This window comes from Heterocephalus glaber, unplaced genomic scaffold, assembly GCF_053883595.1.
Source record: "Heterocephalus glaber isolate CG9 unplaced genomic scaffold, H.glaber_assembly_v1.0 deba00001571, whole genome shotgun sequence".
NCBI lineage: Eukaryota > Metazoa > Chordata > Mammalia > Rodentia > Bathyergidae > Heterocephalus > Heterocephalus glaber.
The window spans coordinates 5,014,619-5,037,438 of NW_028258356.1; the positions used below are offsets into that span (position 1 = coordinate 5,014,619).

Consider the following 22,820-nt stretch of genomic DNA (forward strand, 5'->3'; position numbering starts at 1 on the left):
AGCTTTTTGTACTTCTTTTGACAAATATCTGTTCTAGTCATTTGCTCATTTATTGATTGGGTTATTTGATTTTTATTAAGTTTTTTGTTATTTATATCTTTTATATATCAATCCTATGCCAGAGAAATAGTTTGCTAAGATTTTCTCCCATTTGTCAGGCTGTCTCTTCTTTCAGTTGTTTCCCATGCTGTGTAGAAACTTTTAAATTTGATTTAGTCTCACATTCTGATTTTATTATTTCCTGTGTATTGTATTTCTATTCATGAAGCCTATGCCTATGCATTTGGCTTCAATTATTTGTCTTGTTTTCTTCTAGCAGGTTTTTGGGGTTTTTTTGTATCAGTGATCGAACTCAGGTCCTTGCACTTGCGCAGCAGGCAGTGAAACCACTGAGCTAAATCCCCAGCCCTATTCTAGTAGTTTTAAAGTTTCAAATGTTACACTTATATCTTTGATCCATTTTGAGTTGCTTTTTTAACAGAGTGAGAGATAGTATCTAATTTCATTCATATAGAAGGGTATGTCCAGTTTTATCAACACCATTTGTTACAAATCTTTTCTCCAATACATTTTTAACTCTTTTGCCTAGAATCAGATGGCTGTATTTGTGTTGGTCAACTACTTTGTTCAATTGGTCTGCAAGCCTATTTTTGTGCCAGTTAGATGTGGCTTTTTTTAGTACAGTTTTGTAGCATAGTTTGAAATTGGGTATTATGATGCCTCTAGCCTTGCTCTTTTTGTTTAGAAAGCTTTGGCTATTCTGGTTCTTGTGTGTTTCTATATGAACTTTAGGATAGGTTATTTAAATTCTGTGAAAAATGTTTGGTAATATGGTAATTTTAACTACAGTGGTACGTCCCTTCACAAACTTAATTTGTTCCACAATTTTAAAGAAAATACCTGCATTCATATTCATCATCTGATGTGGTACTCCCAAACAGAACCAGAATTTTTCTGATTGTTTCTATTTGTAAACAAAATTGATTCTGCAAACAAAATTGTTTGTGAAGTATTTGTGCACCAAGGTATTACTGTATATTAACTTTGTTGATTCATGAACATGAGAGTTTTTCCCATCTTTTATTGTATTCTTAAATTTCCCTTTTCAGTGTTCTGATATTTTTAGTGTAAAGGTCTTTCATTTCTTTGGTTAGATTATAAATAGAATTATTTTCCTGATTTCTTCCTTGAGTAATCTATTGTTGGAATACAGAAAAGCTGTTGATTTTTAAATGATGATTTCATATCCTGCTACTCTGCTGAATTCATTTATCAGCTCTAAATTTCTTTTGATAATGTCTTTAGGGTCTCAAAGTATAGGTTTATATTTTCTTTTTTTTTTTTTTTCTTGGTACTGGGGATCAAATTTGGGACCTTCCGCTTGCAAGGCAGGTGGCAGAACCACTGAGCTAAATCCTTGGCCTGCTATATTTTCTAAAAACAATCATAAATTGATTTCTTCCTTTTATTTGTGCGTCTTCTTTGTGCCTGGACTTCTTTTGAATGCTTGATCTGCAGCAACACTCAGAAAGGAGAAAACCACCAGGAGTGATGACGATGATGACACAAAGGTAAACCAGATATTAACATACAGTAAAAACCAACTAAAAGAAGCAACTCTACCACCATTAACAATATTAAAGAAATTAACAATAATAATATAGAAAAAATAAGATTAAAATTTGGTGTGATTAAAAATAATAATAATAAATTTAGAGTATTGAAAATAAAAATGGAAGTAGAAGTAAAATTTTAACAATATAAAAGCAAAATAAGGAAAAAGAGAAAAATGTTAATAAAATATTCCAATTAAAATCAAAAAGTAAAGAATTAGGTAGAAATATCAGGGATGAGTAACATGAAAAGCGGAACAGGGAAAGAAAACAAGAAAAGTAAAGAAGAAAAACATAAAACAAAGAAAAAGAAATGAGTGCAAATTTTTTTCTCCCCTAGCTGTTTGGGTAGTAGTGTGTTTCCAGAACCTTTAGTACTGGAATATACCAGATGTGGAGGAGGAATAATGAGTCATACTGGGGCATGTTATGTTTCCAAATCCATTTAACCAGCTGTTATCATGCATTTGATGAGTCCTGTCCAACATTTCCTACTAGGCAGGGTCAGACAATGGTATACTGTCTCCTTCAGGGCTGTATTCACTCTAGAAGCTTTTAGTGTTTGTGTTCTATATACCTCAAGCCACTGCCTACCTCAACTAGTTTTGTGGTCTTTGTGCTCATGAGGAGTCTTACTTGGTCCATGGACTCTCTGCCCATAAACTCAGGGTTGTGGCAAACACCCAAACAGTGGTGTATCCCTGATCATGTTGGTGGGTGAGAAAAGCAAATAGACCACTGTGTTCTTTGCTGGAAGGAAGAAGTGAGGGGAGTCAAACAATCTACTGGAATTGTACTCAGTGCTTTCAGACTAAGTCTTAGAAACCATTGGGACAAGCCTGGTTCCTCTCCTCAGGAGATGGTGCTGTCAAAACCCAAGTCCTCCAGAATTTAAGCTACCTGCTGTGTAAAATTCTCAGACGACCTGTGACTAGCCCTTTACCTTTTCATGACAGTCTCTTGAGGCCATGTCCAACCCATTAACTACAAATGTGATCCCATAAATGGTGAAGTGCAGTTGTTCTGTGACATCTTCTTCCTGCAGTAGCTCAGTCTTACACAATAAGCTCCCTGTCAAAATGGTTTCTGATTATATAACTCTTAGATATATGGTGCGTGTTAAGTAGATTTCTTCTCCAAAGCTAGCTGTGGGCTTTGGGAGTGAGCCTTTCCTGTCCTACCACAAGAGCTGGGATTAGCATTCCAGAGTATTTTCTTTCTTTCCCTATGTTGTCTTTTGTTTCTCCATCATTTTTAGATATCCTGTCATCTCTAGATTCACAGAACTCTTTTCTTTCTTTTCACTAATTTGTTTCTGTACATCTCAATTCCAGGTTCCAGAAGAGCTATGATCTGCTTTTGGCTTGTATTCTTCCATCTTAATCTCTAGCCCTATGATTTTGATCTTTATCTGTTGTCTTGTCTAAGCACTTGGTAAGTTAATTCTGCATGACATAAAAATATTTTATTTTTAGATGTTCTGTGGATATGAAAAATGTTGCAAAATGTTGATTAAAATTTATCTTGTACATTTTTTTGCCTCTTACAATAGGATCGAATTTAGACATAATTAGGCAGCTTTTAAGTTGGACTTCAGATGGTTTTCAGAGGAAGCGGATAAAACCAAAGAAGGGATTTTAAATCCAACATTTTAAAAATTACAGTCATTAATATGGGTGACCTAAATTACTCTATAAAGAATAAAATAGAAAGACTTTATTCATAAAAATCAATCTGCTTCCCAACCAATTTCTGCAACTGAGGGAAAAATGTTTTACTGAAGAATTTAGCCTCTTGATCCTAATGGCCTTATAAAGAGAAACTGTGAATGAATAGAATTACCATTTTTACAATTGCATTATCATATAAAAGAGCAAGTAATATTTGGACTTGATCATTTGCATCTTATTTTCATTAGAGACATAGTAATTCACAGTTTAGATTTTTCCATAATCCAATTAGTTACTTAAACACTTTCATTCTTATTTAAAAATTCAAAAATAAAATAATGTGGTAACTTCAAAATTAAATCATCTTACACTTATTCCAGTATCAGTATTTGGTAGTAAGAACAATCCCAGCATTATCTAACATTGTTTAGTTATTCTAGACTAAAAAATTGTTAAGAATTTATGTTCTTGCTAGTTTCAGTCCTAAGCAGCTTAAAATTCAAAGATATCTCATTCATAAACTTTTTACCATGAAAAGCAAAATGTAGCAATCAAATAATATTATTGATATAACACCATGTGTGTAGTTACAGATATCACAAACTTTATTCTATTTAATAATAACTGTACAGTTACTAATTTAATATATATTACACATACTGATGCAAGTTAGAGAGCAAAACAACTACAAAAATATTGGCCACTCATCATAATACAGAAAAATATATATATATAGGTTGATAGATAGATGATAGATAGATGGACAAATAAAATCTTCTGAACAAATTTTGAAGCCATTCTTTGTTATCCAATTCATAGGAACTTCTAACATAAAAATATTAATATTTTCTTGTGATAGCTTTCTCTTTTTCAAATTACTGATAACATAATGGCACTTGGCCTATAATGGGTTTGTTGTCATATGTTATACAAACAGTTGTGTTAATCTTTGACTATAACTAGTTCCCTACAGAATTTTATATACCAACAAATCATGGCTTTTTTTTTGATATGATGACGGGTTCTGGGAATGCAATTTGGTAAAATAAAATCTCTGGACAAATCCTCCAAAGCATTTCCAATTACTTGGTATGTCACTGATGGATTTTTATTTCTCTCTTGAAATTAGTAACATCTACAATTTGAACCAACAAATATCCCACATTTTACTTTGAATGTGTCAGCAGCTAAATTGAAGAATATTTATTTTGATGCTTGATGAATTGAATAAACAATTAATCATACATCTTCCTTTCTTTCTCCAAACTCTTGATGGATGTTCTTGCATAGATTATGTCACTGATGGATATTTATTCCACTTTTGTAAATAGTGATGCATAAAAGTTTAGCTGCAGATACATGCCTCTTTCACTCTTGATGTATAAAATTATAATTGCCACATTGCTGAGAGATAATGGAGTGCATCACTTTAGAACCTAAGTTACTCCCTATTAGTTTCTTAGATGCATTAGCTCAAGTAAGTATTGTTTTTGCATAGGGAATGGCAGTAGAAACACAATGAAAGCCTTCTCACCCATCACACAATTAAGCTTGCTAGGACTTTAGGATAGAGACTCTGTAGTGTTTATATTATATTCCTAATGTCTGAAGAAGATCCTGGTAGGAATATTTGATGAATCAGTAAGTAAAATAGGTAAAGGAATGAAAATAATTATAATGAATTGTTATAAATCCATGTATTCACCCATCCATATATTTATTTTTGATTCATTCATGCTTAACTCATTCTTTAAAAATAGTCTACATTGCTGTATAAATGTTTCCATTTAGATTTCTTCTTTTTCACTTAAAGTCTTTTATTGGTACATTTCAGGTATATAATATATTTACATTTATCACTGGGAACTTGTACCTTTACATAATATATCTTGGTTCTTATTTTTTTCCCATTTCCTATCCTCCCTTCACCACCTCCACCCTCCCCTATTTACATAGACTCTGTTTCCATTTTTTCTTTTCTCATAATTTTTCCTTTCCTTTCTTTCCTTTCCTCTACCCCTCCCACTTCCCCTACCCTTTGGACATTTTCTTCCTATTTCATGTTATCAATTATTCATTTTAATCATTATATACACTTTCAGTTTCTCATAACAGAGAAACTATTCAGCATTTACACGTGTGTGTCCCATTTATTTCACTTAAGAGTATGGCCTCAATAGGCATACTTTTAGCTATAAATGTCTCTAGTTTCTCCTTCTTTATGTCTGAGTAGACTCCATTTTATTAAAAAGAAAACTCATCTTCTTTATCCAGTTTCCAGTTGATGGGCACTTGGGCTGTTCCCAAGTTTTCATTATTAAAAACTGTGCTGCTATAAACATGAGTGAACATATATCGCTATTGTATGATTCTTTTAATTCTTTTGGGAAGATACCCAGCAGAGGAATAGCTGAATCAAATGGGACCTCCAGTCCTAGTTCTTTGAGGTATCTCCATACTGATTTCCACAGTTTTTGCACCAGTCTGCACTCCCACCAACAATGGAGAAGGGTTAATTTCTCCCCACAACCCTGCTAGCATTTGTTATTGGTTGATTTCTTGATAGCAGCCATTCTTTCTAGCATGAGGTGGAATTCCAGTGTTGTTTTCATTTGCATCTCTCGAATGACCAGAGATGCTGAACATTTTTTTATATGTTTATCTGCTGTTTCTATTTCTTTGTCTGAGACATGTGTGTTCACTTCACATGCCCATTTTTGAATTAGGTCTTTAAATTTGGGGGGGTCTGATTTTTTTAAGTTCTTTACATATTCTAGATAGTAGTCCTTTGGGCGAGGCACATCTGTCAAAATTTTTTTCCCACATTGTATGTTGTCTCTTATCTCTGTTGGTGGTTTCTCTTACAGTGCAGAAGCTTTTTAATAAGATGAGATCCCGTTTGTTGATTCTTTGTGATATTTCCCCGTGCTACTGAGGTTTTGTTCACAGTCTTCTCCTATGCCAGTGTCTTCAAGAGTTCTGCCTAACGTGTCCTCCAGCAAGTTCAGTGTTTCTGTTTTAATTTTAGATATTTAATCCACTTCGATCTTAGTTTAGTGCACGCTGAGAGGTATGGGTCTAGTTTTAATCTTTGGCAGGTTGACATCCAGTTTTTCCAACACCATTTATTAAAGAGGCTATGTTTCCTCCAGTGAGGATGGTTGGCTCCTTTGTCAAAGATGAGGTGGCTGAGTATGTCTGGAGTTGTTTCTGGATCTTCTAATCTATTCCACTGATTCTCAGATCTGTTTCTTTGCCAGTACCATGCTGTTTTTAACACAGTACCTTTGTAGTATAGTTTCAAGTTGGGAAATGAGATAACCCCTGCCATGTCTCTGTTACCTAGAAATGCTTTTGCATTCTAGGTCTTTTCTGGTTCCAACTGAATTTTTTGCATTGTTTTTTTCTAATTCTGTGAAATGTATTGTTGGAATTTCAATTAGCATTGCAATAAATTTATATAAAAGTTTGGAATTATGGCCATTTTCCCTATATTGGTTCATCCTAACCAGGAACAAGGGATGTTTTTCCATTTTCTTATATTCTCTTTTTTCAGAGTACTCTAGTTTTCAGTGTAGAGGTCTTTTTCTTCCTATGTTAGATTGATTCCTAGAAACTTCATTTTTTTTGGATGCTATTGTAAAAGGAATTCTTTCCCTAATTTCTCTCTCAGTGAGTCTGTTATTCGTGTACAAGAAGTTATTGTTTCTTGAACTTTGACCTTGTATCCAGCTACTCTACTGAATCTGAAAATTAAGTCTAAAAGTCTTTTGGCAGAGTTTTTTGAGTCTTCTATGTAGATTATCATATCATCACCAAATAATGACAATTTAACTTCTTCCTTTCATATCTTTATTCCATTTATTTCTTTCTCTTGTCTGATTGCTGTAGCTAATGTTTCCAGAACTATACTGAATATGAGTGGTGATAGAGAGCATCCTTGTCTTGTTCATGATTTTAGCATGAAAGTTTTCAGTTTTTCACCACTTAGTATGATGTTGGCTGTAGTTGTTCATAGATATCCTTAATCAGGTTCAGATATAGACATTCTATTCCAATTTTCTGTAGTTTTTTTTTTTTATCACAAATGGGTGTTGGATTTTTTTGAATGCTTTTTCTGCATCTATTGAGATGATCATATGATTTTTGTCCTTATCTCTGTTAATATAGTGTACTACACTTATTGATTTACTTATGTTGAACCATCCTTGCATCCCTGGCATAAATCTGACTTGGTCAGTGTGTATGAACTTCTTGATGACCCTCTGTATTCTGTTTGCCAGTATCTTGTTGAGTTTTTCATCTATGTTCATTAAGGAGATTGACCTGTAGTACTCTTTTTTGGTTGGGTCTTTCCCTGGTGTTGGAAGTAACACTTGCTTCCAGGAATGAATTTGGAAGTATTGCTTTCCTTTCAATTTCATTGAAGAGTTTAAACAGTAATGGTGATAGTTCTTCTCTGAATGTCTTGTAGAATTCGGCAGTGAAGCCATCAAGACCTCGGCTCTTCTTTGCTGGTAAATTTGTAATTACATTTTCAACTTCACTGATTGTAATTGGAATGTTTAGAATTTTTATAACTTCATTTAACTTTGGCAATTCATATGTATCTAGGAATCTGTCCATTTCTTCTGTGTTTTCGATTTTATTAGAGTACAGGTTCTCGAAGAAGGTATTGGTGATCTTCTGGATTTCTGCTGGATCTGTCATGATTTCCCCTTTTTCATTCTTAATTGCATAGATTTGAGCCTTTTCTTTCCTTTTTTGGTAAGGTTTGTCAGTTTTATTTATTTTTTCAAAAAGCCTACTCTTTGATTCATTGATTTTCTGTATCATTCTCTTAGTCTCCATTGCATTGATTTCTGCTCTGATCTTTATAATGTCCTCTCTTATATGAGCTTTGTGTTTGTCATGCTTTCCTTTTTCTAGGAGCTTGAGGTTCAGCTTAGATTGTTTATTTGAGCTCTCTCTGTTTTCCTAATATGGGCATTCACTGCTATGAATTTCCCTCATAGAGCTGCTTTCATTGTGTCCCATAGATTCCTGTATATTGTACTGGCCTTATCATTTACTTATAGAAACTGTTTAATTTCTTCTTTAATTTCCTCTGTGACCTATTGGTTGTTCAGGACACTGTTATTCCATTTCCATGTGTTTGTGGTGGTTTTGCAGTTACCTATGCTATTGATCTCCAATTTTATTGCACTATGGTCTGATAATATGCAGGCGGTAACTTCATTTCTTTTTCATTTACTTAAACATGCCCTATGAACTAGCATGTGGTCTGTTTTGGAGAATGACCCCTGTGCAGTGGAAAAGAATGTGTATTCTTATTTTGTGGGGTGGAACACTCTGTAGATATCTACTAAGTCTATTTGTTCAAAAGCTTGGTTCAATTCTAGAATTTGGTTGTTGATTTTTGTCTAGATAATCTATTTGTGACAATGGGGTATCGAGGTTCCCCACTACAATTCTATTAGTGCTTATTTGGCTTTTCATGTCCATTAATATTTGTTTTGTATAGTTGGGGGCATTCATATTCGGTGCATATATATTTAGGATTGCCATCTCTTCCTCTTAGATTATCCCCTTCATAAGAATGTAGTGATCATCTTTGTCTGTCTTAATTAGCTTTGGTTTGAAATCTATTTTGTCTGCAAATAAGATTGCTACCCCTGCTTTTTTCTGGGTTCCTGTCACATGGAGAACTGTTTTCTATCCTTTTACTTTCAGTCTATGAATTTCCTTTTGAGTCAGGTGTGCTTCTTGTATACAGCATATTGTTGGATTTTGCTTCTTAATCCATTCTGTCAGTCTATTTTTTTTGATTTGTGAATTGAGGCCATTAACATTGATGGTTATAATTGATAATATTAACTCATCCTTGTCATGATGTTTTACTGATGTTGGCTCTTTTAATTTTTATTTTCCCCCTTTCCCTTTAGTTTCTTGCCTTGTCAGGTGGCTTCCCTCTGTTGGGCCTCATGGAGTTGTGACCTTCCTTGTCCTTTTCTGGGATATTGGTTAGAATTGTTCGGAATGCTGGTTTGGTGTTCATGAAATTTCTCAGGTGTCCTTTTTCATGGAAGTATCTAATTTCCCCACCTATTGTAAAAGATAATTTTGCAGGATACAATAGTCTAGGTTGGAAATTATTTTCATTAGGGCTTGGAATACTTCACTCCAGGCTCTCCTTAACTTGTGGTTTGTGTTGAGAAGTCTGCTGTGATTCTGATGGGCTTTCCTTTGTATGTGATTTATTTCTTTTCTCTAACTGCTTGTAGGATTTTGTTCTTCTGTTGCATTTCTGGGATCTTGACTATTATATGTCTAGGTATAGCTTCTTTTTGATCATGGCTAATTGGAGTTCTTTATTCCTTTTTTATCTGTATGTCAAATTCTCTACCTCTGTCTGGGAAGTTTTCTACTATTACTTCTGTGAACAGTTTTATTTTTATGTCATTTGTACTTTCTCCTGCTTTTTTGTGGACTCCTATTCATCTTATGTTATTCTTCTTTGGATCATCTAGCAGCTACTGGATTGATTTCTGTGGTTCCTTACTATTTTTAAGAAATCTCTGTTTTCATAGTCACTAACTGCAAACCTGTCTTCTATATCTGATATTCTATCTTCACATTTACTCAATCTGCTCTGAATACTTTCAATGGAGTTTTTAATTTCTTGGGTATCTCTTTGAATCAGTTTCATGGATTCCATTTCTTTCCTATGTTGCATGATCATGGTTTCCATTTCTTCCTTATACTGGGAATTCATGGCTTCCAGCATGGCTCTAAGCTCATCTGTTTTTTTTTTTTTTTCTTTATCTGTTTCTGTTCTAGAGCCTCTAATCATGTCTTTCACTCTGTTCACCATCTCTGTAGTTATCTGGGAAATTATTTCTATTTTGAATTTTTCTAGGGCCTCATTCATCTGTTTTGTTACTTCCTTTGCTATCAGTTCAGGGTGTCCATGTGGTTGTTTATCATATTTTCCACCTTGTTTCCCCCAGAATTTGCCTTTGGTGAGTTGGAAGTCTGTTTTCTGTCCTGCCAAGGTGTCTTCTTATTTTTCTGTTGTTGGTGCTATTTTTTGCTTTAATTCTCAGGTTGATATTCCAATATTTCTTATTTTGAGTATTTTCATTACTGGTTTTTAGAAACCCTATGGAGTGATTGCTTCTCAGAGTTATCTTCCAGGTATAGCTGGACTTTTTAGGTTTTGAGTCTCTAATGACTCTTAGGCAATCTCATTTTCAGTATACCAGAGAGGAAAACTGATTAGAACAATCAGGACACCTTAGCCCAATTGACACAATCAGCATCAAACACAGCTTAGAAAATGACAATTTGTTATAACAGTTAATCTGTCACCTTTAACCATGAGAGCTAGATCAAAATCTAGAGCCAGCCCAAAATATGTTTGTAGTAAGTAAACCCTTCAATATGGTAAATTTACCCTTCAGGATAAGGATTTAGTATTGACTGGGGAGGAAGGGGTAGAGAGATAGAGGGAGAGGGAAAAGTTAGAGGTATGGCTAGAGGCCACAGGAAGTTGATGCAAATTGTGGGTATCTGTTGAAGACAGGAGGAAAAGACAGAGTGAAAGAACAGAGACAAGTACAGAACAAAGTGACAAGAACAGGGAAGCTAGAAATTGTATTCACCTTCCTATAAACGTGACAGTCCCAAGGACACAGAGAGAGAAAAAATTCAGGATGGGACAGGAACAGGAACAAAGAGGGAGAGAAATATAGAGCCAGAAGGGATAGAGAGAGAGAAAAAGAAAAGAAAAAGAATATATATATATAAAACAAAACAAATCAACAAAGGTCTCCCTCAGGATATGTCTCTGCTGTCCTGGTAGGCAATGTGGGCAGCATTGTGAGGGCAGCAGCATCTGAGTGGTGTGGTCTGGCGGGCGCAGGCCGCTGGTGTCCACAGACTGGGTTCCAGAGGGGCCTCCATTTAGATTTCAAAGCTCTCGAGTCTGGTCTATATGCATATGATTCCCTTGGTAATATTATTCCAATTTAAGCGTAATGTTTTTAATTTTTATTTTGTGTCCCCTTCCTGTACTTTCTGTGATGTTCTAATCCACTGATGGCCCCTTTTCTAAAACTTTCATCTATTATATTAACTGTATTTCTTCTCTTCTCTCTCTCTCTTTTTTTTTTTTTTGATTGAAGTCTTTTTTGGTCATCTCAAACATAATGTATAACTTGTATGTAGATTCCTCTTTTTGCATGTTTAAACCATTTCTTCTATTCTTCATAGTGTATAAAATAGTTTTTTCTACAACAAAAATCTTAAATATCTTTACCACCTATAAGGTGAAATTTTAGCCATAGTAACCAAAATTCCTCACACAACCTCCATGAGTATTTCATTTTCATTCAGTCTTATGCACAATCTTTAAACATTGGACAAACTTTATGGCAGAAAATATGATTCTTCAAGAGGGTTATGATGCTTCATGCCTTTTTAAGATATGAGTTCCCTTTTGTAGGACAGTGATTTCCTCCCTATTTTCTATAGTTTGGATTTTTATTCACTTAAGATGATGTAAGTCAAATTATACTTCTGTGAAAGGTCTCCTTAATTCCTCAGATAGAAAAGATGCTTATTCACTAGGCTTTGACAATTTTTGAAACATTTTTTTAAATTGCATGACACCATGAAGGAATTTTTTCTTGCAATATCTGTATAAACATCACCATTATATTGTGATAAATTATTTCAAAATAATAAATACCTTCTTTTTTGAATTTCACTTGTCATTTATTGAGATGAAACAAAAGAAAATGTTACTTCCTTATTTTATTTCATGAAAAACTAAAAAATATTTTTTTAAATAACAAGATAATAACAATAGTTATTGTACTGTGTATTATCTTCAAAGTTGTAACTTGGTTAAAGACATAGACCAAATGATGGGTAAAAACAGAAAGAATTTTCCTTAAGTTACAATTTATGAAATCAATATAATGAGGTTTTGAAAGGGGATCAGTTATATTGAATTAAAAAGTAGAAGCTTATTTGTGCATGTGGTATGAATATAGACATTTAGTCTGATATTCATGGAGAAATGAAAATATCAAGGAAAATTTTAATAATGGAATATATGTAGAAGATATGAACATAGCAAAGAATAAAGATTATCTTATAAATTTTGCTATAATTTTCAGTAAAAAATAAAACAGAATCACAACATAAAACAATCTTATTATAAATATTTGCCTACTTATGTCCAACATGTAAGTCACTTTTACACAAAGTAAACAGATGCACACATATATGTGTAAATATATGAATCCCCATTGAAAGGCTCTTTTTTCTAAAATTAGCAAATCTGATAAAGTATTGACTGACTGGTCTTGTAACTACTAAAAGCAAGTAAAAGTAGAATTTACTGCTTGAAAGATACTACTGACAATCAGGGAGAAATTAGTTGCTAACATTAAACTAGACTGGGAAAGACCAAATAATCAAAACATTGTATTACTTATTGAATGGAATTCTTGCCAAAAGAGACAAAGTAAAGAAGAGATGCTGGTAATAATTTACAGTGAAGTGTCTTGAGAGCAAAGAAGACAATGAACCAATATCAATAAAATATTTAGGTTGAGTCAAGGTTGTAAATTCATCAAAACCTCACTGTATTACAGTCAATCATAAAAAAAGAATCAAGTATCTGGGCATGGTGGTATATGCCTGTAATCCTAGCACTCAGGAGGCTAAGGCAGGAGTATTGCTTCAAGTTAGAGGCCAGCCTGAATTATGTAGTGAGACTCTGTCTCAAAAAAAAAAAAAAAAAAAAATCAGAAAAAAATAAAAAGAAAAAAGAAAAGTAAAAAAGAACAAAAACAAGTTATATCAAATATTTGAACACCTAGAAAGCTCAGATTTAAAATGATCTGTAAAATCAGATTATGCTTTAATCTTCACCTGTCAAGAATAGACACTATCTACAATACCTCCTTCCTGTATGGTTCAAAGTTAAATTTTGCTGTAATCGCCTGAGAACAGATAGCTTTAATGTTAGTCATGTGAGTAAAAATACATTGAAGGAAGGTTTCCAAATCTATCTACAGCAAGTTGTATGTGTCTTTGTTATGGTTTATATTCAGAAGATGAATTTTTAAATTTTAATGTGACAAATAGTGCTTGTTTTGAGAAATCTAGTATATTTATTATAGATACATTTATTTTTTAACTTTTAATTTTTACTACATGTTTACAGTACATAATAATTACTTTCCTCGTGTATAGCTGAAAAATACATAACACATAACAATTCTTTTCATTCCTTATCCCTTATCTCCTATCTTCCTCCAACTCTTGGCCCTCTTCCTATTTGAAAAAGATCCATCTCCCTATTTCCTATTATGTAACTTTATTGTGTTTATTATTTACATTTTGGATTTCTCGTATAAGAGAAAATATGCAATATGTAAGCATCTGATTTATTTCACTTTACATTATGGTCTTGAGGTGTATCCATTTTCCTACAAATGACTTCAGTTTGTCATTCATTTTGGCAGATTAGTACTCCATTGTGTTTAAATACTACATTTTTTAAATCTGTTCACCTGTTAGTGGACATATTATGGATAAGCTTATTAATAGAGATTAATATATAATAATTGTTGAAGGCCTTTTCATTTCTAAAAATTAAGTTTATTCACTGTTATTTCAGGGAGTCAGGGAAAATGGAGGCTGATTTCATAAGTACTGTCTTGTACTTCTCGTTCTCATGGACACTGAGCAAGATATGTTGTTACCTGAAAAATATATTTTTACTTATTAGAAATGTACAGTAAATCTGGGATTATCTTCATAACTGGAATGCTGTGAAAAAATTTATAAGACATATGGGGCTCTTTTCAAACTGCAAATTCTAAAAGCATATAATTGATTTTAAAAAATTTATCTCACAGTAATATTTCTTTAGATGCCGTAAAGTAAAAAAACATTTATTTTAAAGAGAAAAATATGCTTGAAACCTTGAAGCAACACAATTCTGGTGTTCTATTTACAAATTCTTGGGATATTCCATGTTTCCTTATGTATTTTGAATAATTTTTAAATTTACAATTATAATCATCAATACATATTTCTGTATGAATTTCTATACATGCATACATGGTGCATTAATCACACCCACCCTCATTTAGCCTCATGCTTCCTTTCTTTGGCCACCATCCCTTTCCTTATAAATTTCTCTTTTGAATAACATTTTAAAACATTACTTTGACATTGGAAAAATAGCTTTTTTTCTTTATAGCTTAGTTTATTGTTAATTGATTCTATAAATATACAGAAACTATACATATTTTTGCACTCATATAAATTCAATTTTACATTTGAGATGGTCATCTTAAAATTTGGGAAGAACTGAAGCCCTGGGATGGCTACCCTCAAGAGGATGGAACTAGTAATGCCAAAGAGCTATGCATTTCCCCTCAAATACTTACTAGAGTACCATTTTCAGGAATGAATTAGCCAGGGGAGGAGAAACAGGAATAAGAATATATGCTTTTAAGAAACTATCATTATTTAATAATCTAGACATGGAAAACTTAGTAGTAGCTTTCTGTGGTCAAGCCTCATTCATATTGGAAGTATGCAAAAAAAACCCCACCATGATTCTAAAAGAAGGAAAGTTTTATTCTGTGGGGACATAATAAGTGATTTGTATACTGAAAGGTAAGGTTTAATTTAACAGAAACAAAGAGTTAAATGCTCTGGAAGGGAAGTTTGCCTTCTTAATGTCATGAAAGTATGATCACATGAGGACAGTTCCAGGAAGGCTCCATGGGTATGAGAAGACAATGAGGATTTCACGAAATAAAGCCAGAGGACACGCAGACTCTGAAATGTGTATGATTATTTTGTGCTTTGGAAAAAATGTGAATTTTATTTTGTATTTTATTGGAGCTTTATCAAGTGGGCTTTGGAAAAGAAATAGTATGTGTAGATTTTTTTCCATAGAGAGAAGATTTTATTACAATGCTAATTGACAGTGCATGGTGGTAGAGAGTGGGAATATATGCAAAATTCAGATGATAAATTGCATTACCCGGATCCAGAGTTATATAGGTAGAAGAGAGAGAAAACATGTAGTGATTGCCTAGCTAAATCCAAACATTTTAATGGTAATATTGAACAAGATGAAACAGGTTTGGGAGCATGCAGAGGACAATACTGATAATGTAGAATAATTATTACTTACATACTTAGTACACACTGATTTTTTTTTCTAGAAAGACTACTGTCAAATTTAGATTAGGGCTGAGTTTTGTCTCTCAGCACTAGAGCACTGGCCTAAAGTGATTAGATGGGCTCAATCCCCAGTACCCAAAGAAAAAGCATTAAATATATTGAATTATTTATCTGAAATTATCACCTTTCATTATTTTTAAGTATGCGTGTTCTATACTTACATCTTTAATGCATATTTAGTAATTACCTAGATTTTAAAACAGTGGTGTAAAATCCCAAATGGACATTGTGTTAAATATAAATATGGAAGTATCTATATTGATTGAATGAATATTTTGAATGTTAGGCTTTTAAAAAAGGCATCACAGTTCTGCCAGATTTTTCTACATACTCATTTCTTTCCCAGCCAAACATCTTTCTAATATCACTTTAGATTAACAGTAACTTTCGAGTAACTTAGAGATGATATGGTACTAGAACAATAATGGAACTTTAGGCATATTTAACTTTTAAATAATATTTCTATGCTTTCTTATGTTTCTTTCATTTCCTTGTAACATTCATCTCTATTTTTGCAAATTGAAATAAACATTGTTTACTAGATACATTTGGTGAACCCTACAGGTTTCTTGGTACTTGTCACGTTTCAGAACTTTACTGATTGAAATATATATTCATGATCCCTTAAAATATACTTGGTTTGTCTTCATCCATATTTATTACTATTCTCTCCCTCACGTGTTATGTCACAAACATGATGCCTTTCTTATTGTTCCTCATAATTTCTGGGAAAGTCTATGATTTACTAATTTTCTACTCATCTCCAAATATCTGCAAGACTTTAGTATAATGACACCTTCTGAATTAGACTTGGCATTATTTAACTTAAAATCTTTTATGTTCCCTTTGATTTGATATTTTTCATGGAATTTTAAACCTCATCTAATCTTCCAAAATGTATTTATTATTGTGCTTATTATTCCTCTCTTCCATTAGAATATACCACGGATGGTTTTTGTTAATGTTGTGCTGTTATTCTACAAAATGCTCAATTGACTGTAATAGTGTCTGGAACATAGTAAATGTTTGATAAATAGTTAATTTATTGATTAAGAGTTTCTGATATTGAAATCCAATTAAAATTTTTATTGAAAATTTCACATGTGATTATATTGAAAATCAAGATTGCAGAATCTCTGTCACAGAGATTGGTACATAAACCACCTATTTTTAAAAATAATGAGTAATCATTACAGGCAGAAGACTTAACTTTCTTGTGATATTGGTCATTTTGTTTTTGGAGTAAGGAGAACTAACACTTTCAATGGCACAAAGCTGTCAGATATGCTAAAATTTTGTGGATAGAATCTGTAAGTTGATTGTAAAAATTATTAAAAGGTATTTGTCTTAGTATATCAAAGTACATATGATTAAACAACTCATAAAGAGAAGATATGATGGGGTACCTGCTATAGATATTTCTCTTACTCTATGTTTAATACTTGACTAAAACTTTAAAGGAGCTACAACATCAGGGCGGGGATCTAGTAACCTAGCTGTCTACTGTGGAAAATGCCACTATCTCAGGTTCTTGCCCCCACTCAGTGAAGAATGGAGGAATGAGTCAAGCCTGACTCAAAGCCAAACAGCTGCCAAGTGAGAAATGAAGAAGTCAGGCCCTGTGAAGAACAAGGAATTCAGAAAGTAGTACAATGTATAGATTTATTTATAATTTTGTGAAGGTGGTGATGAAGCTATCAAGCAACAGCTTGCATGGCAGGGAGAGCTCACGTGAGCTTCTCCGTATGGGTACTTTGCTCTACTCATTCTTATAAGGGTTTTCAGCCAAGCAAGGTCTGAGCCTTTGTTGCTAGGCTGAGCCATTGCTAGGGTGAGCTAAGAGTCATGGATCTAGGGCTTTCCAGTAAATGCATGCAAAGAAGTCTCTAAGAATACCTGTTCTACACCTGCAAAGGTTTCACAAAGTTCAGTTTCCAGTAACCAGGTGGTCATTTCTATAACCGTCTGCCATGTCAGACATGCCATTAGCCCTGCCTATCTCCCCTTCAAACTGTCCCTACAGAATATCTTCTCCACAGTTATTACAGTTCTTTGATCATCACTGAAACTGATATAAACAGAGAAAGTTTCTCTCTATGTATTTGTCTCACATGGTATTTCTTCTGGGTATTACAAAGAGCAATAATATTTAGCTAGATAGGCATGTAGGTAAGGAAAATGAGTATAATGAATGAAAAATATATGCCAAAGTTAACCTTTTTAATGATAAAATGGTCAAGGTGTATTTTTAAATTGAATTAGAGATCATATGTATCTAAAATTTTAGAAGTTGTAGTGGCAAGTGTAGCAGTAAATGGATAGAGAGATGAATAGAAGGATAGATAAATAAGATGATAGATGGGAGAGTAGATGAACACATTAATAGACATTTTTTAAAAACCCAATATTTTATTTAGTTTTTTAGTGTAAATATAGTTAGTATAAGACCCTGAATCTGATCTCTGTTTCCAGATGTCTATTTGAAACTCTTATTTTTATATCATATATAGTTCATGCTGTCTTACTGCACACCATAGAAAAAAAGAACTGAAGGAGAAAATTGAAACTGTTCCTTAATTTATATTTGACACAGAGCTTTATTTGGATGAAATTCTTATATTTAATTCTACAAAAGTATCAAGAAATGAAGATGACCTATATTGTATATTTACAATGATGTTTCCAAATGGAAAAATGTAAAGAAATATTTAGCATAGGTAAATATTCCCTGCTTAAACACTATAATCCATCTCATAACCAGATAGGCATAATCTTAAATAGTGTGATTTGGGTAAATATATTTGGGAAATGGAATAATCAGGTATTCTCAATATCTTTAAACACTATAGTATTGCTGGAAAGAGAAGTAAAAGGTCTACTGTGTGAAATATATCAATACAGCATGCTGTTTCATAACTGTGTTTCTGTTAAAATGTATTAGACTCCAGGAAACATGAGAAAAATACCTGATTTATTGTGCATTTGTTTAAGCCCTAGACTTGTGGTCTCCTCAGCTTGGCACACATAGTGAAGAGCAGCAGCTAAGAAATGATAAGAAAATAGTACCAAAGTGGGATGAAATGAATAAATTCTGAGGTCTTAAGGATTTATAGAAGCAATGAGCAGCTCAAGAAGATTGCAGAATGTACTTTTATTCTGCTTTGCTTTAATTTTTAGCTTTACATATTTCATTTTTGTTTTGTTTTCGAGAAACTTTCTCCCTCTCCTGTTTTTGCTTTTAAACTCAACCTTTAAGAAATGGTAAAATGACTATCCGAATACTTGTTAAATGAACAAAAATAAAGCTTTTGTAGATATTTTTAGTTTTTGTTTGTATTTCAGATTGAGTTTACAAATTTTGATGTTTTTGAAGATGGTTGTATCTATAAATGAAGATTACTAAACAAATTGTGAGTCTTTTTGTGTATCTGTGACAGAAAGAATAATGATCTCCCAAAGATATCCTCATCCAAATCCCAGAACATACAAATGTGTTACGTTACCTGGCAAAGGAAAGGAGGAATTTAGGTTGGAAATGGAATTAAGTTTGCTAACGACTTGCTAACCATAAAATAGGAAGATTTTCCTAGATTAACTATAATAAGTGTCCTATAGTGGGAGCCGGGGACAAAAGTTATGTCAGAATGATGCCATACGAGAATTTGACCTACCAAGATGGATTTTATGATGGAGGAGGAATCATGAGGTAAGGGAGGCATGCCATGAAATAAGACTTTTTTTTCCCACAGCTTCCAAAAGAAGTGTTGGATCTGTGACTTACAGGACTGTCAGGTAAGAAATCAGTGTTGTTTTAAGTTATTGAGTCTGTGCTTATTTGTTACAGTAGTGACAGAAAGTTTATACAAGATCTATGTTTAATAAATGTATTGTCACTACATTAACCTTTGAAGCAGGAGGTAATAATTTACTCAACACATATTCATGACCTTTTAAATTTTTCTTTTGTTTAATCCCTTAAACAAAAAATGTCATATTATTGGTGTATATTTCACATGATACCTCTACATATAACTGATAAAAATAGGCACCAAAAACATTTTCTAAATTGTGTTATAGTCAAAAACTATGGCTAGCAACATTGATTTTTAATATTATTGTCATTAGAATAATATTTTGATAAAGTTTTTATAATTTCCATTTTCAGGCAAAAAACAATCAAAGTAAAAACAAAAATTTTAAAACTGATTTTATTGAAATTTTTTTTCTAGAAAACCCAAGACTTCTGGAAATATGACCTTTTTTCTACATTTTGAATGTTTTCACAATTTTATTTTTATGGAGGAAAATATATATCTCAATATAAGAACAAAGAATGTCTCTTACTTTGTTTAGAATGTTGTATAAAGGTTTTTTTTTTTTTCATTTTCACAATGAATCTGACAGCCTATTAGTTCCATTGGGTTGATTCTACATTTCTCCCTGTTCAGCGACAAATTTATAACATCCATTCAGTAATAAATTTTGGAGCATACTGTAGTGAGCTACATGGTACCTTTTGGTTCATCTGTTAATTTCCAAGGGGTTTTTCCTTTAGTCATAATTTATACAAGGCTCTATATTATGTATCACCAACTCCCTATTGATCATCTAGTTTAGGAATGTTTAGTACTAGGTTTATTTGAATGAGGGAAACAGAAAAGCAGTAAAACCTTTCAGTACTAATGTTAGCTTTGTGGGAAGATACATAATTATCATCAAAGAAAGCTGATATTTGGGCTGGGGATTTAGCTCAGTGGCGCCGCACCTGCCTCAGAAGCACGAGGTCCTGAATTTGATTCCCAGTACCAAAAAAAGAAAAATAAAAGAAAGCTGATATTCGGTGATTAACATAAATAAATTGCTGGTGAGCACAGTGGGAAACTGTGGTCCACATGGTTAGTTAAATAAGTAAATTTATGTGTATATATAATATATTATAAAGTAATATATAATTTTATATGTATTTATAAAAAGAATTCACCAGAATTAGAGTGACATGTGTTTAAATCACAACTTTTCCCACTCCTTTTCAAATTTAGCTGAAGCAATTGTCCATAGAACTCACAAGAATTCTTTTTTTTTTTTTTTTTTGGTACGGGGGATAGAACTCGGGTCCTTGCGCTTGCGCAGCAGGCTAAATCACTGAGCTAAATCTCCGGCCCTAGAATTCATTTCTTCTATTGAATATTCAACGCCTTTAAAAAGTCATTAATGAATGCTGGTAAGAGCCAGTTACTGCTTCTAGAAGCTGGTATTTCAAATCAAGTTTGTTCGGATTTGAAGGTCCTTACCAATGCTGGTAAGAATCAGTTATATCTGGATGATATATTGATCTAGAAATGACCTACAGCTGCAAACTGAAAACTAGTTTTTAGTTATATAATGAGAGAATTTTAGAAAGGAAAAATAAATATATTCCATGCTAGGAAGTACCTAAAGGAAGGCATATCACAGTGAAAGTAATGTTTAGCTTCATATTTTTCTAAGCCTAGCTGTGTGCCACCATTATTTTGTTTTCAGTGAAATTTAGACAATCATAGGATTGATAAAGATGGCCTGTGAAGTTAAGACTTCTTTTACCTTCAGTGGGTAAGCCAATACAAGAGAAATTAGGTAATTCAATACTCTGAATTTATAAACCACAAATAAATCAAGAATAATACAGCCGCCAAAGGCAAGTTTATTCTTTGCTGATTTTTAATTTACTATGTAATTATTGTTGGGTTTATTGCTCACAATCTAACTGTACTATTGTCATCCAGGAGGACTAAAAATAATCTTGCTAGTGTAATTGCTTAACATTTTTATTTCCTAAGCCTTACATTTGACAATAGAAAGACTTGCTCCATTCAACTCATACATTTGAAAGTTTCTTTAAGCAGGACATAAGTATGGTAAGTCTATTAACCTTTTTACTTAGGAACTGAAATATAATCTTTGGAACAGTCATAGGCTTGCTAATTGTTACACCCCACAACCTCTTACGTGGAACCTTGTCATTTTGACTTCAGCTATAATTAAAACAAATGATTAGACTTAATCTCTGAATTGAAATCTTATGGGATACATGACACTTTTATAGGCACAAGCAAGTTATTCTGAAATATATCAATGCATTTTCTAGGATGTTTGAAAACAATCTGCCTGTGCATTTGCTGAAATAACCATCTGCTTAAGAATTTTTATAAATTAAATTCTTTTGTCCTGTATAGAAATAATTCAAACCTATTATTTTTTCTCTATTCTTTCCATCTTTCCTTTAACAAATTATGCAAGGGTATCTTATTACAATCATGCATAAGAATAATGATTTAAATATAATTTAAATATAACAAATGCAATATTAAGTTGACAGAGCATTTTGACGATGTATGTCTAAACTATAGTATGTTCATTCTAGTTACAGGACTTAGACCAATATTTTAAAAAGAACTACACTTTGTGACTTCCAAGTATATTCTCTACTATTTTTTAGGGAAGGATAATCATAATAGTATGCTAATAGATACTACATAATTCATATTTGTGCAATTACTTTTTGGATATATATGCATTTGTTCTGATTTTGAGTTGAATGCAGCTTCATTTCAGGTTAAGAAGCATATTATTAATATAAAAGTTGGTGCTAAGCCTATCTTTTCAGCATAAAGCTGCAGAGTATAGCTCAAAGTCCTTAAAATGCATGCTTTAAAATGCATACATTTATTTTTATCAAAGAGTATTGAATTAGATCCAGAAATTTAAGTCACATTTTTTTTTCAATTCAAGCTGTTTAACTCTAATCTTGACATTACTCTTTTAAATTGGTATGCTGTTTAATTAATATGACAGTTAAGGCTTATCCATATTGTTCACAATATTGAGGAAAAGTGAAAACAAACTGAAACATGTGCTTTCCAAATTAATGCTCATTCCTTCGTTGGTTATGAATTTTTAGTCCAACAAATTATTTTGACAATAATCTGCTTTCAACTACCACTCAGAAATATTATAATAATATTTTATTAGGATATTTACGATTTAAACTCATTCTTGTAGCCTTTTTATAGCATACAAGATGCTATTGAAATAATTTATATAGTTTCATCTATTAAACATTTGGAGATACTGATACTCAATGAGATTACATGATACTCCCCTTCCAAAGAGACTTTTGGCAAGTGGCAAAATTGGAACTATAAGTAGGCTTTCTTGCATTAACTTATTCTAGTTTTAGTCCACTAATTTTTCCTTATTAAAGGAAGAAAGAAAACAT

The 22,820-nt window shown here is 32.6% G+C and overlaps 1 long non-coding RNA gene across 1 annotated transcript; it reads left to right on the forward strand.

Moving 5' to 3' along the window:
- The first annotated feature begins 1,515 nt into the window (after positions 1 to 1,515).
- Positions 1,516 to 20,011, forward strand: LOC147823665 (uncharacterized). Its single transcript, XR_015443484.1, has 3 exons — positions 1,516 to 1,571; positions 19,315 to 19,357; positions 19,795 to 20,011. It is a non-coding gene; the product is annotated as an uncharacterized LOC147823665 (long non-coding RNA).
- The last annotated feature ends 2,809 nt before the right edge of the window (positions 20,012 to 22,820 follow it).